The sequence below is a fragment of the Gorilla gorilla genome, chromosome 6 (genome assembly GCF_029281585.2).
Source record: "Gorilla gorilla gorilla isolate KB3781 chromosome 6, NHGRI_mGorGor1-v2.1_pri, whole genome shotgun sequence".
In the NCBI taxonomy this organism is placed as follows: Eukaryota; Metazoa; Chordata; class Mammalia; order Primates; family Hominidae; genus Gorilla; species Gorilla gorilla.
Genome location: NC_073230.2, coordinates 109403239 through 109429268, shown reverse-complemented (window position 1 = coordinate 109429268; position 26030 = coordinate 109403239). Strand labels below are relative to the sequence as shown.

Genomic DNA, 26030 nt, shown 5'->3' with positions numbered 1-26030 from the left:
TTTTGCCATTTGGAAGGCAACTTAGAGTTGTCTAGTGCCATTTGTATATGACAGAAGCACGTTTTCTTCAGTATTCTCCTTGGGAATTGGTCATGTAGTAATATAAAAGGTCAACTAGTAATTTTTTAAAAAGGTATCATTTTTCGCCTAAAAAGGCAACTTAGAATTTGTCTAGTTCCTTCTCTTTATGATAAAAATTCCTTTTCTCTTTGGAAATTGGTCGTCTAGTAACAAAAAGGTAGCATTTTTGAGCACTTTATATGTGACGGGGCTGCATTAAACCTTTAACACATAGTATCTTCTTTAATCCTAATATTCACTTCATTAGGTAGGTACTATTAACATTCCCACTGAATTTCTCAGAAATGTTCACTTGAGTGATCAGATCCACAAGGGATGATTAGCGCAAAAGCAGGTTTTCATACAAGACTGCTCAGGGGATGAAAAGCTTGTCGCTTAAGGAAGTAAAGATTCAATTCCTGTTAATGTGGTCTTCCTGAAATTCAGATATAATTGGTCACTCTACCACTTTCCCTCCCTAGTGTTTTGAATTATTAAATTGCGTAAGCAACTGCAATAACCCAGACTATTTCCTTTATCCCTGGTAGCTCTTTAGAACTTAGTAGGCAGATACTCTGTTCTGCTTTCTTCTTCAAACTACTCCCTAATTCTTCAATAGTTTTGTGGCACTTGATTTCCAGACCATTTACCATCCTTATTGCCCTTTTCTGAATAGACTCCAGATTTCTCCTGATCCTATTAAATGTAGAGTCAAGATGAATTACGAGATCCTGGGTAGGATTTAATAGGTAGGGAGTACATAGGAAATATTAGTTTCTTTCTTTCAAACAAGTCATATTGGGTAGAGCAGTAAATCACTATTTATGCAGGTACGTAAGTCCCAATACTAATTTGTACTGTGCTTGCAATAAACTATAATTCTAAGCATTTTATTTATACATACACTCTTGGTAATTTCTATATCCCTTTGCCTATATTTAATCAGTTATTTTTGTGAACCTAAGTTCATATTTTACATTCATCATACCCAATCTATTATTTTTGGTTAAACTCATTCATCATCCCTTTAGAGTTCTAACTGTAGGAAGTAAACACAGGGATTAATTGTCTTTCTCAGTGTTTGATGCGCATAAATATGAAAACCTTGTTGATTATATCCTCATCCAAATATTTTATTTGAAAAAAATAACAATGTAGACTTGGGCAGGCTGACGAAAAGATACGTGATTTGTCAGTATAGCTCTCATCCAGTCCCACTACTGCCCACTTCCTCTCAACTTGTACCAATCTACTAATAAATTTACTTTAGATACAGTGGTTTCATCAGATCTTTTTTCAGTATTCATTTTTTCTTTTTTCTTTTTCTGTAGCCCAGGCTGGAATGCAGTGGCACAATCTCGGCTCACTGCAACCTCCACCCCCGGTCCCGGTTCAAGCATTTCTCCTCCCTCAGCCTCATGAGTAGCCGGGATTACAGGCACGTGCCACCATGCCCAGCTAATTTTTGTATTTTTAGTAGAGACGGGGTTTCACCATGTTAGCCAGGTTGGTCTCGAACTCCTGACCTCTTGATCCGCCTGCTTCAGCCTCCCAAAGTGCTGGGATTACAGGCGTGAGCCACCGCACCCGGCCTCATTTTTTTCAATAATGACATCAAATGACCTTCAGTTCATAAGCAGCATATCTATAGAATTCCTCTTATCTATAAGCCTACCAATCCATTTTACAGTATTTGGATTTATTCTTGATTATTTTACAATTACTTATTAAGCAGTTGCTAAATAAGGGTTTAGAATTTTGTTGGGTATTCAATTCAAGCTCTGAAACCTACTACCTTTTCTTTTTAAAAAAACTTTCAAAACATGATTCATTTAAATTACCGATGTAGGCATAAAGGTGATTTTATTGAATGTTTAATTAATTTGTTAACCAGAGTCATTTTCAAAACATTTTCACTTGATACAAAAATAAAAAAGACAATGGAGTTAAAATACATAAATATAAATTAATTGAAAATAGTAGCACAGACAACTCAAGTGGAATAAAAGTATTTTTTAATAGTAGCAGGTCACTGTATTCTTCTAGGAATTTTATAAGTAAACAACTTTTAAAAAATACTTTTCTAATATCCTCTGGAAACTTTCCCTTGATGAAAGAACATTTTTACTTTCCAAAAATATTTAGTATTTTAGAGTTAAGGATGATATTACACTGCAAAAGAACAATGAAATAGGTTTGCTATTTAATGATTCACCCAGCAACCCATCCATGTCATCTCTATACACATTTAATAAACACCTTTGAGAGGCAGCTGTGACATTGGACTGAGGAAAGGACTTGAAGTTAGGAGACCAGATTCACATTCTATTTCTGCCAGTTCTTATGTAACGTTAGTGTTCCATTTCCTTATCCATAATACAGAATTAATACTACCAGCCTCACTGGGGTGTGAATATTACATAATATAATGGATTTCCAAGTGTCTGGTATAATACTTACATATTGATGATGTCAGTAAGCATGGTTAAGAATCTAATAAAAATGGTTATTTTAGTTCTCAGGTTGAGAAATATCATTTTGAATTTTAATTGTATTTAATTTAGGACTTTTCCATAATCTTCTCTTTTTTATAAGTCTTTTATAATTTCATTAAAAGCCCCTGCCTTTGATCTCTGCATAATCCACTTACAACAAAGCAACATCCGGTACCACTGGAGGCCTTGGCTGTTAAACAATTTGAATATTGCCCTGAGTCAGACTATCAGGTGATCCTCTACTTAAACCATATCTATGTATGCCCAGGGAGTACAGTCCCTATTTTAAAGAATTATGGTATACTTTTAGAAATAGTAATGTTGTTGTATTACCATCTTTACCTCTAGCCATATTGCTCTTGCAATTTTGGAGAGCTTAGTTGACAATTTAAATACAGGAAATATAAAAATGAAAACTACGTGATGCTTCCATCAAAGATCTGTAATTGATAAAGTGTAATGATGATATAGTCTGTCCTCAAGACTGATTAAATTCTAGTACTCTATCCATCTATCCATCTTCATCAGATTATTCTTGAAAGCATAATTCAATTATATATGTATGACATGTATAATTATAAACAATTTTCATGGGCTACTTGAAGAACATTCAAATGTGGTCCGAAAGGAGTGGTTTTTAAATACTAAGAAAAAGTCTCTATGGTAACATTCATGTTGAAATTTCTCAAGCATAAGTGCTTTGGTTCTTGGTTTACATGGCTGAGCTACGACTTGGTGAATCATCTTTGTAAAAGAACAACATAAATATAAATGTAAATTGTAAGAGTCACTTTTACAGTGGGGGGAGATCCCCCTCTAAAGCATGAAGATATTCTGAAGATTTTACACAATTGACAACATAAATCACCTTTTCTTAACAAAAATAAAAAGGTCTATAATGACTTTAACATAGTTTAGTTTTAGCAGAGCAGAGTGTTTAGGTTGTGTCTTCAAGCTGCATTTTACTTCTTTGCACAGTGCTTGAGTGAACATCAGTGACCATGGTTTATGTATAGAAAAGGGAAAAAATGCCTGCTGTGATATGAGTGGCATTTTTAGATACAGTGAGAGAACTCTCAAGGTCAAAAATAGAAAGATCCTTGGAAAATATACAGTATAAATATTGGATCAATGGAAGAAATTATAAAGGAAAGGCAAGATATATGTAGTAATGTAAAACTGCAAAACTTTAGTACAATAACCACAACACTTAATATCAGAAAAATGGTAAATATATAGGAAAATATATAGAAAAATGGTAAATCTATAGGAAATAAAGGAGAATCCATAATATGTAGTAAGATAATTTTATTTTCTAAAGTACACAGCAACATCCTTAGTGGACAAAAGATGGGTAAATCTTTTTGACAAAATTATTTTGCAGATATTAAGGTAGAAATGAAAAAATCTGAGCTAAAAGCTATTGAGAATTTCAGTAACTAGTGCATTACTCTCACATATTATTTTAAATGTTCAATAGTTTGGAAGTTAATTAGGCAATATATATCTCCTTGGTCTACATTTTTTAACACTTTTACTTTCTCTTCTGCAACACTATATTTAAATATAATGACTTAATGTAATGTCTATCTTCTCTTCCAGACTGCAAACACCTCTTATTTGGGGGCTTCACCTGACTGTTCACCACTTTCTTTCAGCACCTAACATAGAGTAGACATTCAATTATATTATGACTAAATTAATGAGTCTCCAAATCATTTAACCAATATTCTCATTCTTGGGAAATCAACTCAAATTGATAATTCAGAAGGACAAAAATTGTTATAGCAATAGCTAACAACTATTGAGCATTTACAATATATTGGTTTACATAGGTTATCTTATTTAATTCTCAGGATAGATTTATCAGGAAGCTACCATTCTGTATCCATTTAGGACACAGGTGAACTGAGGTTCAGGGAGGTTAAATAGCATGCCTAAAGTCACACTACTATTAAGAGGCTCTGACAGGATTTGAGGCTTATTCTGCCCAACTTCAAAGCCCAAGCTCTTAAACATCAGTACGTTGTATAGTACTGTAAACTGTTTATGGTAGAGTTACTTATAAAAATAAAACTAGGATGATCTATCTAACAATATGGAATTAAATACTCTTATAATTTATACAATTTAAATAATGACCAATATGAAGATAAAAACAAATTATGTATAAGAAAAAAGAAGGCGCTTACACAGTACAGTATTTCATTTATAATGTACATATTGATAAAATCAGGATAGACGAAATTCAAATAGTGTGTGTGAAGATGACTGAGTTAATGATATATTTGGATTTTAATGCTAACAGTGGCTTTTAATAATTAAATATGATTATTTGACTTTTTTTAAGCTTCCGCCTATAAGTGAGATTATATACTATTTTTCTTTCCATGTCTGGCTCATTTTACTTAGTATGATGTCCTCCCGGTCCATCCATGTTTTGGCAAATGGCAGGATCTCCTTTTTAAAGGCTGAATAAAAATACAGAGATTGAGAATAACAGTTGTTAGGGGGATAAGGAGAAGACAGAAGATGTAGGTCAAATGATACAAAGTAGCAGATATGTAGAATGAACAAATCTAGAGATCTAACACACAACATGAGGACTAGAGCTAATAAAATTGTATTGTACCAGGGACTTCTGTTAATTACACTTTAGCTGCTTCTGTCACAGAAAAAAAAACTAACTCTGTGAGATGATAGTTATATTAATTTGCTTGACTACAGTAATCATATTACTATCTATATGTATCCCATAACATCATGTTATAACCTGAGATATACATAACATTTATTTTAAAATCATGACATCTGAAATTGAAAACAGAAGTCTGTTTTCCTCAGTATTTAAGATCCTTAGTAAAGAAACACCAAAAAGTCCATCTAGTTCACTTTATTTGAATTTACAAAGTTTCCAAGCGATCTTTTTACTTTAAAAGGTGTGTGAAATCGAGAACATTTTATATTGTACATTCCACTGCGAAATTCATTGTGAATTCTATAGAAGTGCAATAACAAATTGGAGCATGTGAGACTCTGCTGCATTGGCCCTGCCAGGCACAGACTACCAAATTAAATATTGTGTGCACATTCCTATACATGTCCAGAGTTTCACTTTATATGAAGATAAAGAAAATTGCAAAGAGAAAGATCTACAGCATAAGTCAGCAGTGCAGAAAGAGATGCACTCAGATTTGAATGAAGTAATCTGAGCAGTTGGTTCAAGTTTGCAAACAAAATTCCATCAGTCTTTTTTGGTACAATGAAAAGTGATGATTTTAATCCATAAATCCTGACATTCCTTTATCTTAGGTATCTATTTGATCACCTCTTAAAAAAATACAATAGTGAGAATCTGCTGGAAAAAAAAGTGCTTTGTGTTTTCCAAATTGAACTACAATGCCCATAGAGATAACCACATAGGGCAATGCTCATTCTTAAGACATGTTCTAATCTCTGACTAAAAGACAGAACACAGGGCTCCATCCTGCCTAGCTGCCACATGGGTAATTGAACCCTTAATTGTGATGTGGTGTGTGCCTACTAGTCAGACATCCGTGTATGCTTGCTTCAGCATTGCCACCATGCTGAGCTGCATGTAAATGAGTAAAGCTAGTGACCCGGGAATATCTTCCTATTTTTAGGACAAGTGATGATTGAGCAGCAATGAACATAAAACATCCTTTGTGATAGCGTCTACCTGCAGGTTTGGCATGCGGTAAATGCTCTCAAAATGTTAGTCGCTTTAAAATAGAAAAACAAAAAAAAACAAAACAAACAAAAATACTTTTGCACTTTTGGATTTGTAATGATTAAGTATTCCCCTTAGCAACCTATTGCAGCAGCTCTGGAATGTTTCATTTTAGAAGGCAGTGAGACTAAGGGTGAGGTTGTTTATTTGTTGCTGTTCTACATAGAGTTTGGAGAAGCAGAGGAAGCTTTGCTGTTGCAGGTGCATCTGCCTTTTCTAGATTAGTGTGTGGTTTAGAAACAGACAAATCCACCTCCATTTTTAACAAGAATCCAGGTATTTCTAAATTAGGTAGTCTGGTGACCAGACTTTGAGGACTGTCACTCATACCAGAATAAATAAGAAAGATACCATAGGTGGATTGGGAATGTTATTTTAGCAGCCTTCCTTCCATAACAGCATGCAGTAACACCTGTATTTCCGACCAGCAAGCTCAACACTGAAAATTCTGATCGAAGTCCAAAGAACTTTTAAAACCAGGGTCTTTAACCTGGAGTCCGTACATTTCGAGAGTCTCTCTGGATGAGCTTCTGGGGGTTCTGTGAGTCCCATAGGATTATAGGCAATATGTGACATGTACATTTTTTTCTGGAGAAAGATCCTACTGCTTTCGTCAGATTCTCAAAGGTGTCTAGGACCCCTAAATATGTTGTATCCCATGTTAAATGTTGCAACATATTTTTGCTCCCTTGAGATGAAAGAGCCAGAAGTTCCCCTAAATACCAGTGTCAGTGATGGGAGAGCCTCGCAGCCACACCTTGAGAGAGAAGACTTCCCTGTCAACCTACGGGGGGTACTCCCACTTCCTGCGAAGGGATAATGCTTCCATGATTCTTGATTCAGCATTCAGAGCCAAGGAAAAGAAATTGATTCTACAGCCACTCAAGTGGTATTAGCTACCAAAAGTCAGTAGATATTATTGTACTATTATTTTCTTTAGGCTTATAATCTTCAACTTGGTGGCCATACTTTCATTCAATATAATAAATTTTCTAGAAAATAAGTACAAGGAGGAGCATGATATTTATTTTATGGTTATGTTTTGCCGTAAGTTATTTTAAGGGTATCTTTTTGGGAGAAAAAATATATTCAACTCATTATTCTATTTAAAGGGCTATGCAAGTTTTAGATGTAAAATTTTAAAATTCAGTATTGCCATGCCAAATTGTCAAACATTTCTATTTTTAGCTATTTAGTAACTGTGTATGATTTTTAAAAATAATGTTTATTTACTGTTTTGTACTGTTAAGTAATACAACCGTACTATGTTACAATTCTATTACTTAATTTATCAGTTTTAGGTAATATACTTTGACTCCACACTGTTACAGATGATGCAATCAGTCAATATTGTACCTATAGGTTTCTACATATGGTAGTTACATGTTTGTTTGTGTTTTCTTTTTTTTTTTTTTTTTTGAGGAATCACTAAAATTCTTCCTGCATTACTCTCCCAATTTTTTGTTATTTGTATATTTTTAATTGCCAGGGCACATACAATTTATTTTGGACTTTTTCATCTAATCCACACATTTCCTTTAGTCTTAGTTCTACTACGTATATTAAGTGCTTATCACCAGCCATTTGCTAAAGTTTTCCCTGTCATCCTTGATTGGCTGAAGTTCAGTCTCTGGTACGTGAGCAGTATTTCTTGAGTTGTGGCACATTCTATATTGTTTGTGGCTTTTTACTTAATGAATATCTTGTCTGGACATGAAATCCCCAGCTTAAACTTTGTTTCCTTGATTATTTCAGAGGTGTTGTTCCACTAACATCTAGTGCTGAATGCAAACAAGGAGAAATCAAAGGCCAGCCTGAGTTTTTTTCCTCCTGTAAATAATATGATCTTTTTGGTTGGCCATTTAAAAGATGCGTTTCGTATCAATTTACTAGAATATGTCTTAAGTACATATATCCTGAGTATGTAGCAGAAAGATATGTCTCAGCATTGACTCAGTTTTACTGCTACGTAATATATGCTTTCAATAGATATGGTTATTCTTTTCTGTTTTTAACATTTTTCACCTCAAATTATATTTTCAAATATTTGTTCTGTTCTATTAGCTTTGGTTTTTTCATGGACTCTAATTATGAATATATAGCTTCTGCCTTGTCTGGTTTATGTACCTATCATTCTTCCCTAATTCTTTATATAATCCATTTTAATTTTGATTTCTTGCCTTGCCTCATTTATATCTTCTGTCTCCTTGCTGTGTTTTCTTCAGTGTCTATTCTCATGTCTCCTCTGTGTAATTCTTTTATATTTCGGTGATTTTAGTTTGTTTTGTTTGTGGTTTTAGTTTGTTTCTTCCACTTCACTGAATTCTGCCAGTTGAAATTCTATTTCCTCCCACTGTCTGGAGTTCTTGCACTTATGATTCATGGTCTTCCTTCATAGTAGTAAAAGCTTTATTACAATTTTCAATGCATAGTAAAACTTTAGGTGACAGCTTTCATATCTGGCCTGTAGCAACATTTTTCTTACAAATGCTCATCTATTGACAAATTTGTTGCTTTCTTTCACATTCTTTTCTAATAGGATTTTGGTATTAATTGTCGGCCACTTTTAAAAAATTATTTGTCTATTGAAAGAGTTGTTTTTTCCTAGACAAGCTTTGGTGCACAAATTTCCTAGGTAAGTGTGCATATGGCTGGGGAAGGCAGAATGGTGTGTGTATGTGTGAACGTGTGTATATGAATGTCCAGAAGTGCCTTTGGGCTTCATAACTCAATAAATCTAGTCTTCTATCTTAAACTCTGATACAAACTTGCATCCCTAGGATGGCCATTTACCTGAGGTTTCAGGAAAGGAGCCAGCACCAGTCCTGGATCCTGGAGAAGCTCTTGTCATTTTGTTGAATATGGGAACTCTGGCACAGGGTCATCCTTTGAAGTTAGAACCTACTGTATGAAGCAAACACCTATATAAAAATTATTTATCAACTATAGCCAGTGAACTTGACCATTTGTCTGCATCTGAATACACAGGACTCTAGTGGAAAGATCCTTAAATCTGGAGTTACATAGAAGGTAAATTTGAGCACATAGCACTTATGTTGTAAGTATTGGGTCATGAAATGCCTGAAATACATATAGGATCAGAGAAAATTACTTTAATTTTTGCATTGGGCAGTAATACTCAGTGGAAATAAATGTTTTGGCATTAAATGGACCTGGATTTGTTCCAAGTTCTGAGCATAAGATCATGAACAAATTAGTAAAATTACTGGTTGGCAGCATATCTGATTCATAAGTGAAGTTTAATAAATGTCAGTTTCCTTCATTCTCCACATTGACATTGGTAGAAATAATGAGTTGTGTTTATTTAAAAAAAAACAGCACCCTTAAGCAAGAGGTGATAGTTCTTGGATTGAGTATTTGTTGGACAAGATGATAGAAGAATACAAGTGAAGAACAATTTGGTTAATCTCTGCACTCAGAATCTGGTGCAAAGAGGGCTTTACCAACAAAAATAAAAAGAGGTCATATTTTCCTGTCATTTGAAATGCCTTTACCTTAGAAAGGTGATAGTTCATAAATATCAACACTCCTGTTTAAGGAAGCAGTGCGCAGGTATCTGCAGTGGCCAATAGAGCCTAGTTCATGAAGACCAGGATGGGGATCCTATAACAAACTGTGATTAAACCTAGTCTTGGTCTTTCAACCACTTGAAAATCCCACAAGTTGAAGTTCTAACAGGTTGAAATCTTCAGTTGAATTTCCAACAGGTTGAACTGATGTGCACTTCCAATGTCTGTCTTAACTTCTTCCCCAGTATTTTGGTAAGCTGCTGGGTACCCTACATTATTTTGCTGCAGAAAGGAGAACTGGGTAACTTCTTATACCTACCTTCATGCTATCTTGGCCCTGGGACTAGAGTTCTGTTCCTCAGCTCCAGATCCACTTGTTTTCACTGTCTAGTTAGTGAACTAACTTCTCTTGAACTTGTCCATCACCTTTCTGGTTTACTTGTACTGTAACAGAGGCTGATTCTCAATGAGAACTCCACAAGAGGGCATACCTACCTACTAGGTTCCTCCCTCTCTTGGTCTCACATTTTAAACTCACTTTAAAATGATACATTTAAGAGTGTTGTAAGGCAATTTGATAGAAACATTAATGAGCCAGAAATTTCAATTCTTCCCGTTAAGCCTTGACAAAATTGGATCATCAGAAAGCGAAGGGCCTAGGCCTTGTTATTCGTTCTCTGCAAGAATAACTCGGTCCCCTGTGTTAAAATAGAGTATTATGCTCTCAGTACTGTTAGAGCCTCAGTAAAAGAAATGTCCATTGAACAAAGTGCATCTTTTTCAAAACTGTAGTTGAAGACATGGTCTGTTCTGTGTCCCAATATCCCTTACAGAAGAACTAACAAAGTGGGTTTTATCTTTAAGCCAATGTCAAGATAGTTTTTCTCTGTAAAATTATTTAGATGCTTTTTTATTATGCAATTAAAAGGATATAGCCAAGAAACTCTTCTTAATCTGATATTCCAGAAAATTTAGAATCACATACAGTGCGTATGCACTTGTAATTTAGTCAATTCAGATAGTAAGTACCACATATTATTTTGCTTCTCTTAGGTTACTTGTTTATTTTACTTTTTCTTCATGTTCAAAACACTAGTCTCTTCACTAATTATCATGAGGAAGCACTTTATCTTATTTTATTTATTTATTTATTTATTTTTGAGACAGAGTTTCGCTTTTGTTGCCCAAGGTGGAGTGCAATGGTGCAATCTTGGCTCACTACAACCTCTGCCTCCTGGGTTCAAGTGATTCTCCTGCCTCAGCCTCCCAAGTAGCTGGGATTACAGGCACGTGCCACCATGCCTGGCTATTTTTTTGTATTGTTTTAAGTAGAAAGGGGGTTTCACCATGTTAGCCAGGCTAGTCTCGAACTCCTGACCTCAGGTGATCCACCCACCTCGGCCTCCCAAAGTGCTGGGATTACAGGCGTGATCCATCATGCCCGGCCCAAGGAAGCACATTTTTACATTTACAGCTTTACTGAGGCATAATTGAAATACAAAAAGTTGCATATACTTATTTTTCACAATTTCATGAATTTGAATATATGCAAATACTCATAATAACATCACCACAGTCTAAGTAATAAACATATTCAGCACCTCCAAATGTTTCCTTGTGTCACTTTGTAATTTTGCGGGGTAAAATATGGTAATATGGAATGCTTTACAAATTTGTGTGTCATCCTTGCACAAGGGCCATACTAATCTTCTGGGTATTATTATAAGTTTAGTATATATGCTACTGAAGTGAGCACCATGAGGAACCACTTTGCATATCCTAATATGAAAGGACATGAATAAAGCTATCTATGTATTTCACAGACACTTTTAGATTTGACACTTTGCATCTAAGTGGAGGAATATGAAGGAGGAAGAAGACATTTATATTTATTTTTATTATTGATTTTCACCAGCCTGATGTATTTTCTTTAAAAAAAAGGCATTGGCCCCAAATTGGCTAATTATTATTTTTTAATTTTGAAAGTAATATATATTCTGTTAAAAAAATATTAAACTGAAAATTCCACTACCTGTAATTTCCCCGATTCTGCTCCCTGTAGCTAATCACTGCTAGGAGTAGTTTCTTATGTAACATTACAGGAATTGCCTTCAAATTACTTTTCAGTTTTCATTTTCAATAGATCACTTCAAAACTATTTACGATGTAGCTAAAGTATGGATTATAAAACCAAAAAAACAATTGAGGGTCACTAAACTGACAGTCAGCACTAACAAAAAAGCCACAACACTTAATCAATTACATCCATCCATGTATCTGTATACAAGCTTGTCATGCCCGATTAACTTTACATAGAGATTGCATTTTAAAAAATATAATGTATAGACTTTGAAATTGTGGAATTTTAGATCTGAGAGTAACGTTAGAACTAAATTAGTGTTACTTCCTAATTTTATAGGTAAGGTAAGTAAGTGAGAACTGGATAAACTAGTTCAATGAGATGAATCCAAATCCCTTGACCCCCAACTATACGTGAGATAATGTCAAACTCTGTGAACTAGAGATGTAACAACTAACTATGGATGCTCAACAATTTAAACCAAATAAAAACACAGCTACAAAACACTTCACTGGTTAAAAAAAAAAGTACAATGAATCAATACTAATTACATCAATAACATCTGAAGACCAGTATTACACTATGAATAACATAATTACTTACTCCCAAGATGTTTACAGGCTAGCTAGGGAGGTAAGACATAAACATGCTTTAGAAATCTAGCAATGCAAAGAGAAATGAGTAGAAAATAACTCATAAGATTGCTACAGAAATGAGCAATTGCTATAGGAATGAGTGCTATAGGGATGAAAGGCAGGAATAACTTGTGAATTGTGATGGTGTCATAGAGGAGGTGGCATTTCAGGCAGGTTTACAGGCCACATAAAAGAAATAGGATTTCTTATGCCAGTAAAAATAGATATAAACAAAGGTGCAAAAATAAGAAAGTTTCTGGTGTGTTCAGAAGACAGTGAGTACCTAAATTTAGCTGGAACGTCGGATTTGTACATGCGACAGTTGACAGTATTAAATGGCAGGGATGCTTTGGTGGATGGAAGACTAAATGGCATACTTAGGAACTTGCATTGTACCTTGAGGGTAACAAGAAGCCACTGAAAGTTATTAAGGAACAGGGTAATATAAATGTGGCATTTACCTGGGTGACTCAGGTAAAGCATACGCTAGAGAATTGGGGTTAGGGTAAGAGTTGATATTAGGGGAGTCAGTTAAGAGGTGATCCCCAATAGTAGCGCTTGGGTACTTGTGGAAAACAATCCCTCTTCTGATGAAAACTGCCCTGTCTTTAATTTCTCTGGGTAACTATGAGAGACAAATGATCTCAAATGAGTAGATAATCTGCAGGTTGACTCCAAGAATGTCCATATCCATCTATTTAATACATATTGTTATGGGTTGAATTGTGTCCTCCTAAATGCATATGTTGAAGTCCCAACTCCTAGTACCTCAGAATGTCACCCTGTTGGGAAACAGGATCACTGCAGACATAATTAGTTAAGATAAAATCATACTGAGTAGGGTATGCCCCAATCCAATATAACTCATCATGTCCTTATGAAAACGAGAAATGTGGACACAGACACATACATCAGGCGAACACCATGTGAAGATGATGGAAGAGGTCAAGTTGATGCTCCCATAAAGCTAAGGAGCACCACAGATTGACAGCAAACTAGCAGAAGAGGCATGGCATAGATTCTTTCTCACAGGACTCAGAAGGAACCAACCCTACTGACAGTTTGATCTTGAAATTCTGTTCTCTAGAACGGTGAGAAAATAAATTTCTGTTGTTTAAGCCACTCAATTGTGGTACTTTGCTACAACAGTCCGAGCATACTAATGCATGTATGGACACTACAATCTAAGAATCCAAGAAGACACCAAGTCTTAAGGTTGGATTTTGATGTTCTCTTGAGTCCAAAAAATGCTATTAACTAAATTTGCTAAGTTTCAGAATTGAGAAATTCTCATAATACTTGTTTCTTGGATGTGTTCTAAAAAAATCTAAGAATTATGAAGAAGAAAAATTGGCAATTTAAAATAAACTTTGTTAAAAATAAACTTTGAGGCTAAATCACTTCTTGGTTCTAAGGATTCTCTGTGATAGTAACAGCTTTTTGAAATATGTAGTCATAAGTAGCATCTTAAGTGTATGCCTGAGTTCAAGATTTTCATTCATTTTGCATTCACTATTTCCTAGCCAAGAAAATCACCCCTTATCCATTATTTCCACTGTTGCACAGAAAACTGCCAAATGTGAAGAGGCGTATTAAATGTAAAAATATTACCAAATGATCTGGCAATAACTTTCATTGTTAAGAATGCTCATAGGTAAACCATTTCTACATTTTTCTCTTCTTAAAATTACATTTTACTAGTCAGATTAAATGAAGAATAGACCTTTAAGTTAGACGGGATGAACAAAAGAATCCATAATTTTTGAGGGAAAAGTAATATCCAACACTTAGATTTTTTTGTAAGGTTGCCATTCTGGCCTAATTAGTAAAAAGAAGCCATCATTATTGTTTTCATTTTCTTATGAGTCCTTCCTTCAGCTCACTTCCTACTTAATTAAGAAATCACTTATTAAAACAAGTAGCTTCATTTCTTCCTAACTATCCTTGCAAATACTCATATAATTTCCTATGAACATTTCACCACTCATAAACAACAATCCAGTTTTGAGGTTTTGTTTTCAGAGTATAAAATTTATGATGAAAGTACTTTACCATGAGTTTTTCCCTTCTTGTTTTCAACATGTGGTGGGATAAATTTCCCTAAACAGCTTTTGATTCTGATTTATCCTGCTCATCAGACTGTTACTGCCTCAATCCTTTTCTAGGCACTATTTTATCTTGCTCATCAGACTATTACAGCATCAATCCTTTTCTAGGCACTAAGGCTCTCTGCAACTGTACTGCCCTCTGTACTGAGTCTTTCTTCAGTTCTCTGATCCACTAATTCTCTCAACAAAGTCTGTGCTTCTGGTAGTATATTTATATTATGGTTTGCTGAACCCTCTATACTCCTGGGTTATTGTTCTTCCTCCAGTTTATTACTGCTGGAATACTTTCCATTCCTATGGCCAGGATCCCATGTTCAACCTTTCCTCACACCTTATCTGGTTTTCTTAGGCAGAAATGATCTCTCCTTTTGCATTCTTAGAGCTGTTGGTTCACACAATTACACAATGGTTTGTAGGGATGTGTTCTATACAACTGATTATTGCTCATTGAATTCACATCTGTGATAATAGCTCTAATACACTATTATAGTAGATCTTATGTGAGCATAGAGACTCTGGCTGTCTTGAACATCCTGAGTCACTGTTTTTCAGATTCCCTGGAAATGTTGTCATTTCTTTATTCACGGCCATGATCCCATCAATTCTTGACTGCAACAATCCTCACCTTTTTAATGTTAATTCGAGAGTGTTCATCTTTACCTTTTTAATTTTGCCCTAACATGGCTTGAACAATGTTTTATTTTACAAGGAGCCTGTTCCATAAATATTTGTTGGTTGAAATAATGAATAACTGAATGTCTTTCTATCATGTCAACGTCTTGCAGAAAAATAGCACGCTAAAATCATAACCAAAAACTTATGTCAAATCTATATTTAATTCTTTATAATTTTATTAAATTATGTGAATACATGATCAACACTAAATGACTTCATTTCCCCTCAATCCTGCCTTAATTACTCAAGCCTCTCTGTTCTTCCATAATCCCATGATTCTTTCTGTGTTATCTTTTCTTCTTTGCCTCTGCCACACTGTGGATCATCCCTATCTTAAGCAATTCTTTTTTGTCTGCACAGCTTCATTGACATTGAGAGATCAGTTTTGCTTATATTTTTAACTAGGCCTATGTTACACACGAATTATCTCACAGAGCTCTGGTCTTCTTCTCTTGTCACTTTCATCTTATACTTCTTCCTTGAGCTCCGTTCCTGCACTTCCAATGTACCAGACTTCCCATGTGGAAGAGCTGTTTTCCCCTTAATTTTAACATATATCATACTAAGAAGATTCCTTACAGATATACTCTGTTTGTCTCTTTGGTAGACTTCAGCTGAAAAGTCCAAGAAACATGAATAATAAAAGCATGGATAAAACTTAAGTACATTATTATTTGGAAATATTTCATGTATAGCTTTGTGTGTATGGCCATAAACCTTAAACTATCCCAGGATAATATCACAGAAAAATCTTAAGTAAAATTACTAGTGCTGTATTATTTAGAGATTCAATACCAGTTAGTATCACATATACATTATCTTCTGATGACAACAAATTATCCTTAGAAATTATCAGGGGAAACTTGCACCATAAAATCTGATTATAAAGCAAACTGGTTGGTAAATCCTTTACTCTAAAAATGTAAGTCAAGTATATTAAGATATTGCATTTGATAAAAATAAATACACGTATAAGATCCAATCTTATTAATGAAATAAATAAGCATTTTTACAATCTGTGAACAATGCCTACTTAAGAGATAATGAATTTTCCAGAAATGTTTTATTTGCCCCAAAGCAAAATGCTGTCATTTAAGCAATCTTATTTCAGCTCTGTTTTAATGTGCTGCAGATCTTCTAGTTTAATTACACAAATAAAGAAAATTACAGTGGTATTTTTGAGTGAAAATTAACCATACCTCTGATACTATTTAATGTAATCAGAGTATGGTAGTAAGGGGAGACCATTTAATGTGTATATAAGCTCTGACATTGTCTCCATTCTATTTATTAAATTTTTTGATGCTAGTACATAATTATAGTTTGGATTTGTAAGTCAGCAACATGGTAGGACAAAAAATATAACTAGTCATTATAATGACCTTGATGGTCAAATCCGCCTTATCAATTTCAGTGTCCCCAGTAACTAGTTGCCTTGCATGTAAGTGCTCAGTAATTTGTGTGTTGAATATTAATTTTAAAGGAAGTCTAGAAACTATTTTTATCTAAGTTTCTACAAATCAAAAAGACGAGTTTTCTGCTTTTTTTTTTCTGGCCATCAGAGAAAAACAACTTCTCAGGTAAAGTGAAGCATTCATCATTTGCAGCCACTTTTGATTTTTCTATTTATGTAGTTCATCACTTTTTTTCCAGAAGCAAAATATTTCTAATCTGTTGTGAAAATAGGGTTTTATCATTTTTGAAGCTTTAACAACATAAAATATATGTGCATTAATCACTGTGCTCTCTTCTCTTTTAGAAAAAAATATGCAATGCAGAGGAAGCCAACCTATTTAAGACAACAGGAGAGAATAGCAACTCTGCTCCACATCATTACTTTTGACAAATATTCAGGAAGTCTTAAAGTATTTAGCTCAAAAAAAGACATCTCTGTTATGTAAGTAAAACTATTTGTACCATTATTTTTCATTCACTTTCTATGTAGTATATTATTTGTACATAAAAGAGGCTATCTTTAAGGTTTTATGGATTTATAAAATGTAACAGTGTGTTCATAATTTGTTGATTCATTCCTTTTATCAATATCCATAAAAATTTATAATTAGGTGATATTATTTCTCAGTAGGAATAGGTAGATTGTAGAAAAGGCTTAGGGATTTGTAAAATGATACAAATAAATTCTAAATACAGCATTAGCATTCATTATCTTGCAAATGTTGTTTTTGCTTACAAGTATAACAGTAGATTGGATATTAGGAAATCTGGTTGCTATTTCTATCTTGCTTTGTAACCCTGGACAAGTATTCTACTTCTTAGGATCTCACCTCTTACTTAGAAAAAAGAAGGGATTAAATAAGATGACGTTCAAAGATTCTTTTAGTTAATAATAATAATAATAATAATAATAATAATAGCTAGCACTTACTATGTGCCAAATTCTGATTATTTATTCCCCACAACACCCTTTGTGGTGCTGTTATTACTATTTTACCTAAAAGAAAATTGAGTCTAGAGAGGTTGAGTAATTTGGTCAAGGTCCCATGGCTTAAAAGTGGCAGTGCTAGAAGGTGAACCCAGAAGCATGGAATAATCTGCTTCCATGCTTATAATCTGTGCTCCTAACTGCCACATCCTACTGACCATTTTCATGAAGAATATTACATGTTTCTGCTTATGGTATTAATAGAAAGTTTTATTTTTCCCCATTGGTGCTCAGGGAAATTTAGAGTTAACTTTAGAGCCAATTATTTTGACTTTATAATCCTAATTCTATCACTCACCCTTTCTGTGACCTTGGGCTAGGTGCTTACACTAAGATTCTCTTTCCTCATCTGTGAAATAAGAATACTCGCCACCTTCACAGTTAAACTAAAGATGCACAGTGTTTAGTTAAAGTCTTGAGTTAAAACTAAAGATGCACAGTCTAGCAGGCATTCAGCCAATTTTGTTTTCTTTCCTAATGTTTAAGTACAGAGGCTGATGCTGAAGCCAGAACTTGAAATCAAGACCACATAGTAGGCATTTTTAGGGTTCACATTCCTAGTAACTCAGATGACACTTAAAATCAGATCACTGCTGAACTGTGAGGAGTCATGAAATAAAATTAAAAAGCGAAAAGCCTGCATGTTCCTTTAGGGTGTACCCAGTGCTCCAAAGCCTCAGAGGCCGGATTTTCTGGAAATTTGTTCATTTCAATCTTTAACCTCACGGACACGCAAATAGTCAAGATTGTCTGGTAATGATACAACAGTTTTTAGAATCTCAGTTTTTGGTCTGCAACTTCATGCCCTCTGCCTTTTTATAATGAATTTTTAAACAAGCACAGAATTTATTTTAGTCTTTCAAGGACATTTTGGGAACATATAATTTAACATGTTTCATATTATAAAGAAAAAAATTGCTGTGAGAAAAGTGATAATAAGGACCTTGCCTAATTTTCTTATAATTACAGTTAATCAACATCAGTCCCTCTTCCACCTTATAGTTCTGTTTTAATTACAGATGTTAAAAAAAAATAAGGGAATGAACACTTGCATACATCTTCCTTTGAATTTTTGTGTGATGAAGGCTTAAACAAATATTTAAGAAGATGGGCTGAATGGAAAATAAATTGATGGTAGAATTAAGTTTGAGGAAGATTCAAGGATATGGATTAAACAGTCATTCTTCTTATTAAAAGTTTGAATTTAGATAAGAATCACATCTCTTTGTTTTTCTATTAAGTTCTAAATTCTTTGGTCTGTTACTGAGAAAATTATTGTTAAATATTTTGATGTTTAAGAAAAGTACCTCAAAAGCATCTGGAAATGAGGGAAATCTATGTCCCATTTGTTTAATTGATTGTATGAAACAAATGGACAAACCAAGTTTAAACAGTGCATTGAGAAAAGTTCTAGAATATTAATTTATTTCATTTAATAAAAACAGCTCTATTAAGTAAATGCTATTATAGAGCAGTCCTACATACCTAAAGAGTATCTTCAGATTTGAAAATGAAACCGTTAGTTTGATTCTAAAACCAGGAAAAGTTGTATAAAGCAAAGAAATAATATACTTCAAGTTTTTTAAAGTAGACCAAACTGTTAGAATGTATGCTTAACGTTAAAGAATGATTTTACATTTTCATATATGTCTGACATTTGAAAATATTGTAGGGTTAAAGAATTTACACTAAATTAAGTAGGATTTATAGTGAATCAAAATATCATAGGACATTCTGTTTTGTCTTGGTATGCATCTGGTAAAATGCACTTGAAGTTAAAATTCTCTGTTCACAAACTTTAATGACTTATAGTTAAGTAAAACAAGACACTACAGAACTGTACCAACACAGTGATTTCAGCCTTGCTATTAACGAGCATGTTGGGACTTCTTCAATGAAAATAATACTAGAAGAAAAACTGAACAATTTGCTTCATATTTTATGCATGCAGGAGAAAAGTATAAATAAAGAGAGCAAGCTATTCTAAGTATAATTCCATAACTACTACAGATGAATTATTATAGTATGTCAGATGTATCAATCTAGGTTGAAGTAGTTTTTTTAATTAAAATGATCAAAACATCAAATTTAGCTCTCGTATTGTAAAAATGTACAAAATTATTACAATTCATGGAATATTTCCAAACTTTAAAAGCACGTCAATGTGAAAGATGAACACTTTCTAAAAAACATGGATCGGTCTGTGCTGTGCAGAATTCACATAAGCCAAAGCATTTATCAATTGACATGTACCTTAAATCTTTCTTCCATTGCTTCAATATTTTAAAGTGCCAGGCATTGTGGTGAGTGATTAAAAATGTCCACTATTTCACTGCTCCAGTGATTCAAACTTGTATGGTCATAGGGCACAGACCTACAGGTAGATCAAAATCATTAATTCATTTATTTAAATCAAAATCACGATAATTAGCTACACTTTGTTTTTATTGAAATGCGGTCCCTTTTCAGGAATGTTGTACACTTTTCCCATAGCACTAGAGGGTACAGATAACACCATATAGAAATTAATAATGGGAAGAATCCACCTATTGGTAAAGAATAAATGAAGCATCGTTATCTTTTGAGCAAAAAAAGAAAAACCACATTAAGTAACACTTCATGATTATAGGACTACTAAAAATAAACCTTCGGATTTTCATAAACTCCTCACAAAGCTCAGAACATCAATTATGCGAAGTTAGACATGGATGACTCGGAGAATGCACAAACAGCTTTGTCTCATTTGGGAAAATATTAACTGAAAGGAAATTTTGGAAATGGTGGTCAACCAAGCAGAGACCACTTTGAAAACATTCTCTCTATTAGTAGAGTCCAAAAAGACAGCTTTCTAAAAGTCCTGGTTTTCTTGAAAATGTTTCAGACTGGTCAGAGATTGGTAGGAAGGTCTCTTAGAGGTCATGTAGCTCAGGATTCCAGGCAGTTCTGAAATTTGTTAAACAAGGAGAAGCCCAGACTCTGCTAAGCAGAAGCATGAGGGGGAAGGTGCAGTTTGCAATCTGGCTGTAAGCCCCACTCACACTGGGGTCTCTGTTCCCATAGTGCTATTATTACTGGAGGACTAATCTGGGCAACATATAATGTCAGGTAGAATTTAATAAAACATTATTCACAAAGAAGGTATAGTAACCATTGGTCTCAGATCCAAGACAACCTCATCCCAACAGATGAGGTTAAGAGTACAACTAATATGTTTAGATTCAAGGAAAATTTAGCTTAGATAAGCCAGTTTGCAAAGTATAAGCTATACCAAGAGTGCCTCATGCTAGCTGAGTTTTAGACTTCTGAGAGTCTAAAATTGGGAGCAGAGTCTTGCAAATTGTATAATAATGCCAACTAAGTAATTTTGCTAAGCCCTTCCAGTATGCCAGGATTAGTATTTAGTATGCCAAGTGCCTTTACATACTTTAACTTATTTCATCCTCTCATCTACCCTGTGAGGTAGGTTCTCTTATCTCTATTTTAAAGTTGAGGAAACAAATACTTGGAGACTAGAAATGTGTTCCTCTGGAAAGGGGCTGCAAAAATAACAGGAGGCTGATTTAGCTTACAGAGTTTGGGCTATGACTTGCAACAGTTTAGGGGGCAACAAACATAGTTGTCCTGGAAATGTCTTCTACCAACTGCCCCCCCAGCTGCCTAGGACCTCCAGGTGGGGATGCGGCTCAGAGTCTAGGGAGCACTTCCACCCCCTCCTCTTCTCAGTTCTGGCAGGGTGGTTTCCCAACACCCTCAACACATTCACAATGAATGAGAGGAGCTGACACTGTCTGTGACCACTTTCTCTTCAGCCATGGAGGAAGCCTTGCTGTCTCTGGCTGTGGCATCTTCTCCCAGATCCCTTAATCAACAACTCCCAGAGCTTCCAGACCCAAGATACATTTTGGAACCCCAGGACAATCCTGAACTGGCACCCGCCCTGGTGTGCGCCCTTTGCTGCTGCTGCTTTGGAATCATCTCCTGCAGCTATGGCCACCACTGCTTCAAGGCAGTGATGTTTCTCTCAGGCCTGCTGTCTGGAGCTCTGGTGATCTTCCTGCTCTTTCACAAGGAGCAGGTGCTGGAGATACAGCTGAGATTGGGGGTGAGCACAGGCATCACACTGGGCATTGGACTCTTCTGCAGCCTGGTCACCATGTTGATTTGCAGTGTTGGGCTCTTCCTGATTAGTCTCCTTCTAGGTCTGAACCTGGATGCTGGGACTCTGCTGGGCGCTGAGTCCATCTAACAACCACTTTCACTGGGTGCTGGCAGGGGGTGGTGGTGGGGCTGGAACTGCTGCGAGCCCTGCTTATGCTTCAGTGGCCATGTCCATTCATAGTTCTGGGCACAGCCCTACTGGGTGCTACGGTGCTGGTGGCTTGTGCTGACTTCTTCCTGGAGGGTCTGGCACTGGGCAGTTGGCTGGGTCAATGCTGGCAGGCACTTCCAGCCTTGCCTCCTTTCTGCTGGTATAGCTAGATTTTATTGAACTCCTGGCCAGCCTTGGGGGCTTCTAGGGCCCTGGCCCAGTGGAAGCTCATGGCTAAGGAACATGGAGGCCATGCTAACGTGATCTTGAGCTACCAGCAAAGGGGTATCCAACTCCTTTGGATCTATCAACAAGAGACCAAGTAGCACCAGACCACATCTGGGGTGGAGCTTTGTGAAAGTAGCTATAGTTGTCAGCTCCCTGCCAACACCCAGAGCCCTGCTGACAGTCTGGCTCCAAGTTATCTCCAGAGTCTTTGAGAGCACCAACTGGAACCAGTCCCTGAGGCCACAGTCCCCCACACTCATCTGGACCTGGGTTCTGATTGCGGTTCTACTGTTCCCCTCACAACACCCTCTAGTTCTATTCAGACCTAAGCCTAAACTTCCAATTTTGCCTCCACCCATAGTTAGAGCCTGAGAATACTAGGTGAGCAGGGCTTGGGCCCATAGAACCCACACACAAACTTACCCAGTTCTTGGACTGGAGATAGGATCTGTGCTTCAACCCAGACCAGCCCTGTAGGAATATGTTTCAGGACAGATAGAGAGGAATCTTGTGGGGAAGGGAAGTGTGAGTACCTACCTCTGTCCAATAAGAGAGGTGCCCTGGTCCCCAAAGAAACTCCCTCCAAATTCCTTTCAAATTCCCTCTAAATCAAGTAGGGCATTTACCCAAAAAGCCTTTTAAATGCTCACCTCGGTGTGCCTCACAATGGTAATATTAGAGGGTTTATTTTTGTATGATCTACAGAAAATCAGGGTGCCTTAAACGCATTTGATAGCTTACTCATGGGGAGAAGGGCACAGAGGAGCTCCAGGATACCCCAACTCCTAAGCCGCTCCTTAGTGAGTAGTTGGGTTTCTGACTGGCTTTTTCCCCTGGACCCAATAGGTGTAAGCCCCCTTCTCCTACCTCTGTTGGGATCACTATCTTTCATGGTGCTTCCCTTTCTCTCCTTCTCTACCTGAGGAATACCACAGGGCATTGGCCCACATGTCAGAGTCTTGCCCTTTTACCCAAAGCAGCCTGGCCTTCAGGGCTGCATGGGAGAAAAGTGCCTTCCCTACCTCTCACTGTGGGTGATACTCATTTCCTCTTTAACCAGAACTTGGTTCCTGCCACTAACCCATTCAGATTCTTCCCCCTCTCACTCTCCTGCCCAAGATCTGTCCTCTGGTTCCCCAGGCAGCATAAAAGAAGACATATTCTTCCCCTGGGGAGCAAGGCTATGATGGGAGAGAGGAAAAACATGGGAGCATGTGAATAAACTGGCATTGAACACTGAAACAAACAAATAAACAAACAAAAAAACAAACAAAAACAAAACAGGAGGGGATAGAGTAGGAAAATTAAGGAAAAATCACTAAGGTGTTAGAACTTTCTCTGCTGATCTTTGTGGCCTTGTAGCTACTAGTTTTATGGTTTCCATCACTTTCTAGTGGTGTTGGAGGTATACATTTTAAATTATAACTACATTTAAAGAAGTAAGTTCATTGCAACTGATCAGGACACAGTCAGAACCCACAGTCAACTCAAAGGAGAGACGTTACTTGAAACGCAACCCAGATAGTGGCAGGGCCTTTCACACAACGTGTTTGTCACTGCCATGACTTTTTGTTTTGTTTTGTTTTCCTAAATCAGATAGACAGATAGAAGATAGATAGAGTTCTACCTATTTTTATCAATCTCTGTCTATTGCTTTAAATACAACAACCACTGTACTTATCAAAACCCCCTTATTCTTTGTGAACTAATTAGTTATACGTATGATAAAACACAATTGTCAGATATACAAATATTTTAAGATATCAACACTTCCTATTTTGAAAGAGACAATTAACATATTTGAGAGATTAATATTTTCTGCCTTTTGTAGTTAAAATGATGTCTTTATATATAATCATGCCATATAGAAGCATATTAACATGTCATTTTAAAATTAAATTCTTTGTAGCAGATATTACAAACAATATCTAGGAAATAACCAGAAATAAAAATGTCCATACATACATTTACAGCATCCATCTTGCTTAAAGGATATAATTTTGTTTTGTCTACTATACTTTGACAATAGTATTCATAGGAAGTGTACAATAATAATATGTGAAATAGGTTATACGAAAATAGGTTAATTCATAAAGCATAATTGTTTAGAGTATCTAGGAATTTAAAATATCACATGTATTATAGAGCCAGAACTTCAAACAATCATTAGTTAGAATGATTTTCTGTTGAGTTCTTATTCTGAAATTGCTAGTAAATAACATGCTATGTTACGAATCTCTCAGCCCCCACAATAATTTACATCAGCAATCAGTATTAATAAGAATAGTGGACATGCATCTATATTTAGTAAGTCAGGACTTCTGCAGTGTTTACTCTCTAAAATTTAAACATTAAGGAAGAAAAACAGAAAAGTATTTAGAAATGAAAAGCAAAAAAAGTTTCCAAATGTTTCCTATTTACAGCATTAATTTTTAGAAAAAACATGTTGATCTTGATCTTAGAATGTTCTCAGTTTCCAAAGCCTTGATATTTTATTGACCTTCAAAAAAGAAAATAAATACAAACACCAGTCAAGATTAAGTGATACTATCTTAAACAATTTCTGATGAAAGAAACTGACTATAATACTGGCATTCATAGAAAAGAAACACAGTCAAAGTAGATCTTTATTTCTAGAATAAAAGAAATAGATTGGGTCACTGTGTTTAAGGAAACCACGTTATAACCCACAGCATGACTGAATATAGGACTAAATACTAGACACATCACTGTGGGGTTTTGTCATCGGGTCTTACTCTATTAAAGAGATTACTCTTTACATCAATGAGTAATACTCATTCCCTAGGTCCAAAATCAAGAAGAAGAAAATCTAGCAAATTTCAATTTTGCTTGTCAGTCCTCTCAAAAGAAGAAAAGGAGAAGACATTTCCATGTTTAAATCTGCAACTCTGTCTATAACCCTCATGTTTAAATCTAGAGATGATTACAATGGGTATTATAAATGATGCTCAAGGTTATTTTACTCATTTTGCAGATTCCTTCAGTATTGGAAATCTGACAGCTTGTTTAACTGTTCAAACAGTACAGAATAGCCAGAAGCTGTGATTTCTTCAGATTAGTAAAGAATAACCCAAAGGACTGGAAAGTCAAAGAACAGCTAAAGAAAGAGTCAAATTGCCAACACTGTATCTCATCAGGCTTGTTGACAATGCATCCTGGGAGACATGACTTTATCTTCAAAGTGACACCATGTGAGTTTTGCTCACTGAACCAGGCATCTTATGCAGGGCTCACAGCAGAGTAAGCTGCCAACTCAGAAAGGGCATAAATGCTGACTGTAATTATGCTGACCCTCAGAAAGTTGTTTGTCTACCAAGGAAACTATTTGTTCCATCAGAAAATAAAAATAAGCAAACAAAAGTAAGTACCATCACTTTAATGTCCTCTCTTAAGGCTGCCCTGCTTTATTTTTAACTTTAGGTACAAAAAATAAAGTCAAGCAAGCCCTCAGTCTTTTAATGAATTGCTAAGGAAGTTAAATGCAGAAACTAAGAGAAGCTGGAAAAGATCTATGACATTAATCACATCATGCCCTTCCATCTCTGTCCAAAAGGGGCATAAGTCATCTATTTTGACTTAAAACAATCTTTAAGAAATGGAACCCCATCACTTCCCACAAGCCTAAAATAGGACCTAAGTGTATATACCTACCATTGCCATTTACTGGCTTAGAAATATTGCATATGCCATCTAAC

At 35.5% G+C, this 26030-nt stretch overlaps 1 protein-coding gene and 1 non-coding gene across 13 annotated transcripts in view; both read right to left on the bottom strand.

The window, feature by feature from the left end:
- Positions 1-26030, bottom strand: part of MAGI2 (membrane associated guanylate kinase, WW and PDZ domain containing 2) — a 1444461-nt gene that overhangs the window by 1322497 nt on the left and 95934 nt on the right. The window lies entirely within an intron of this gene.
- Positions 11486-11592, bottom strand: LOC115935431 (U6 spliceosomal RNA). The gene has a single exon (XR_004071066.1). It is a non-coding gene; the product is annotated as a U6 spliceosomal RNA (small nuclear RNA).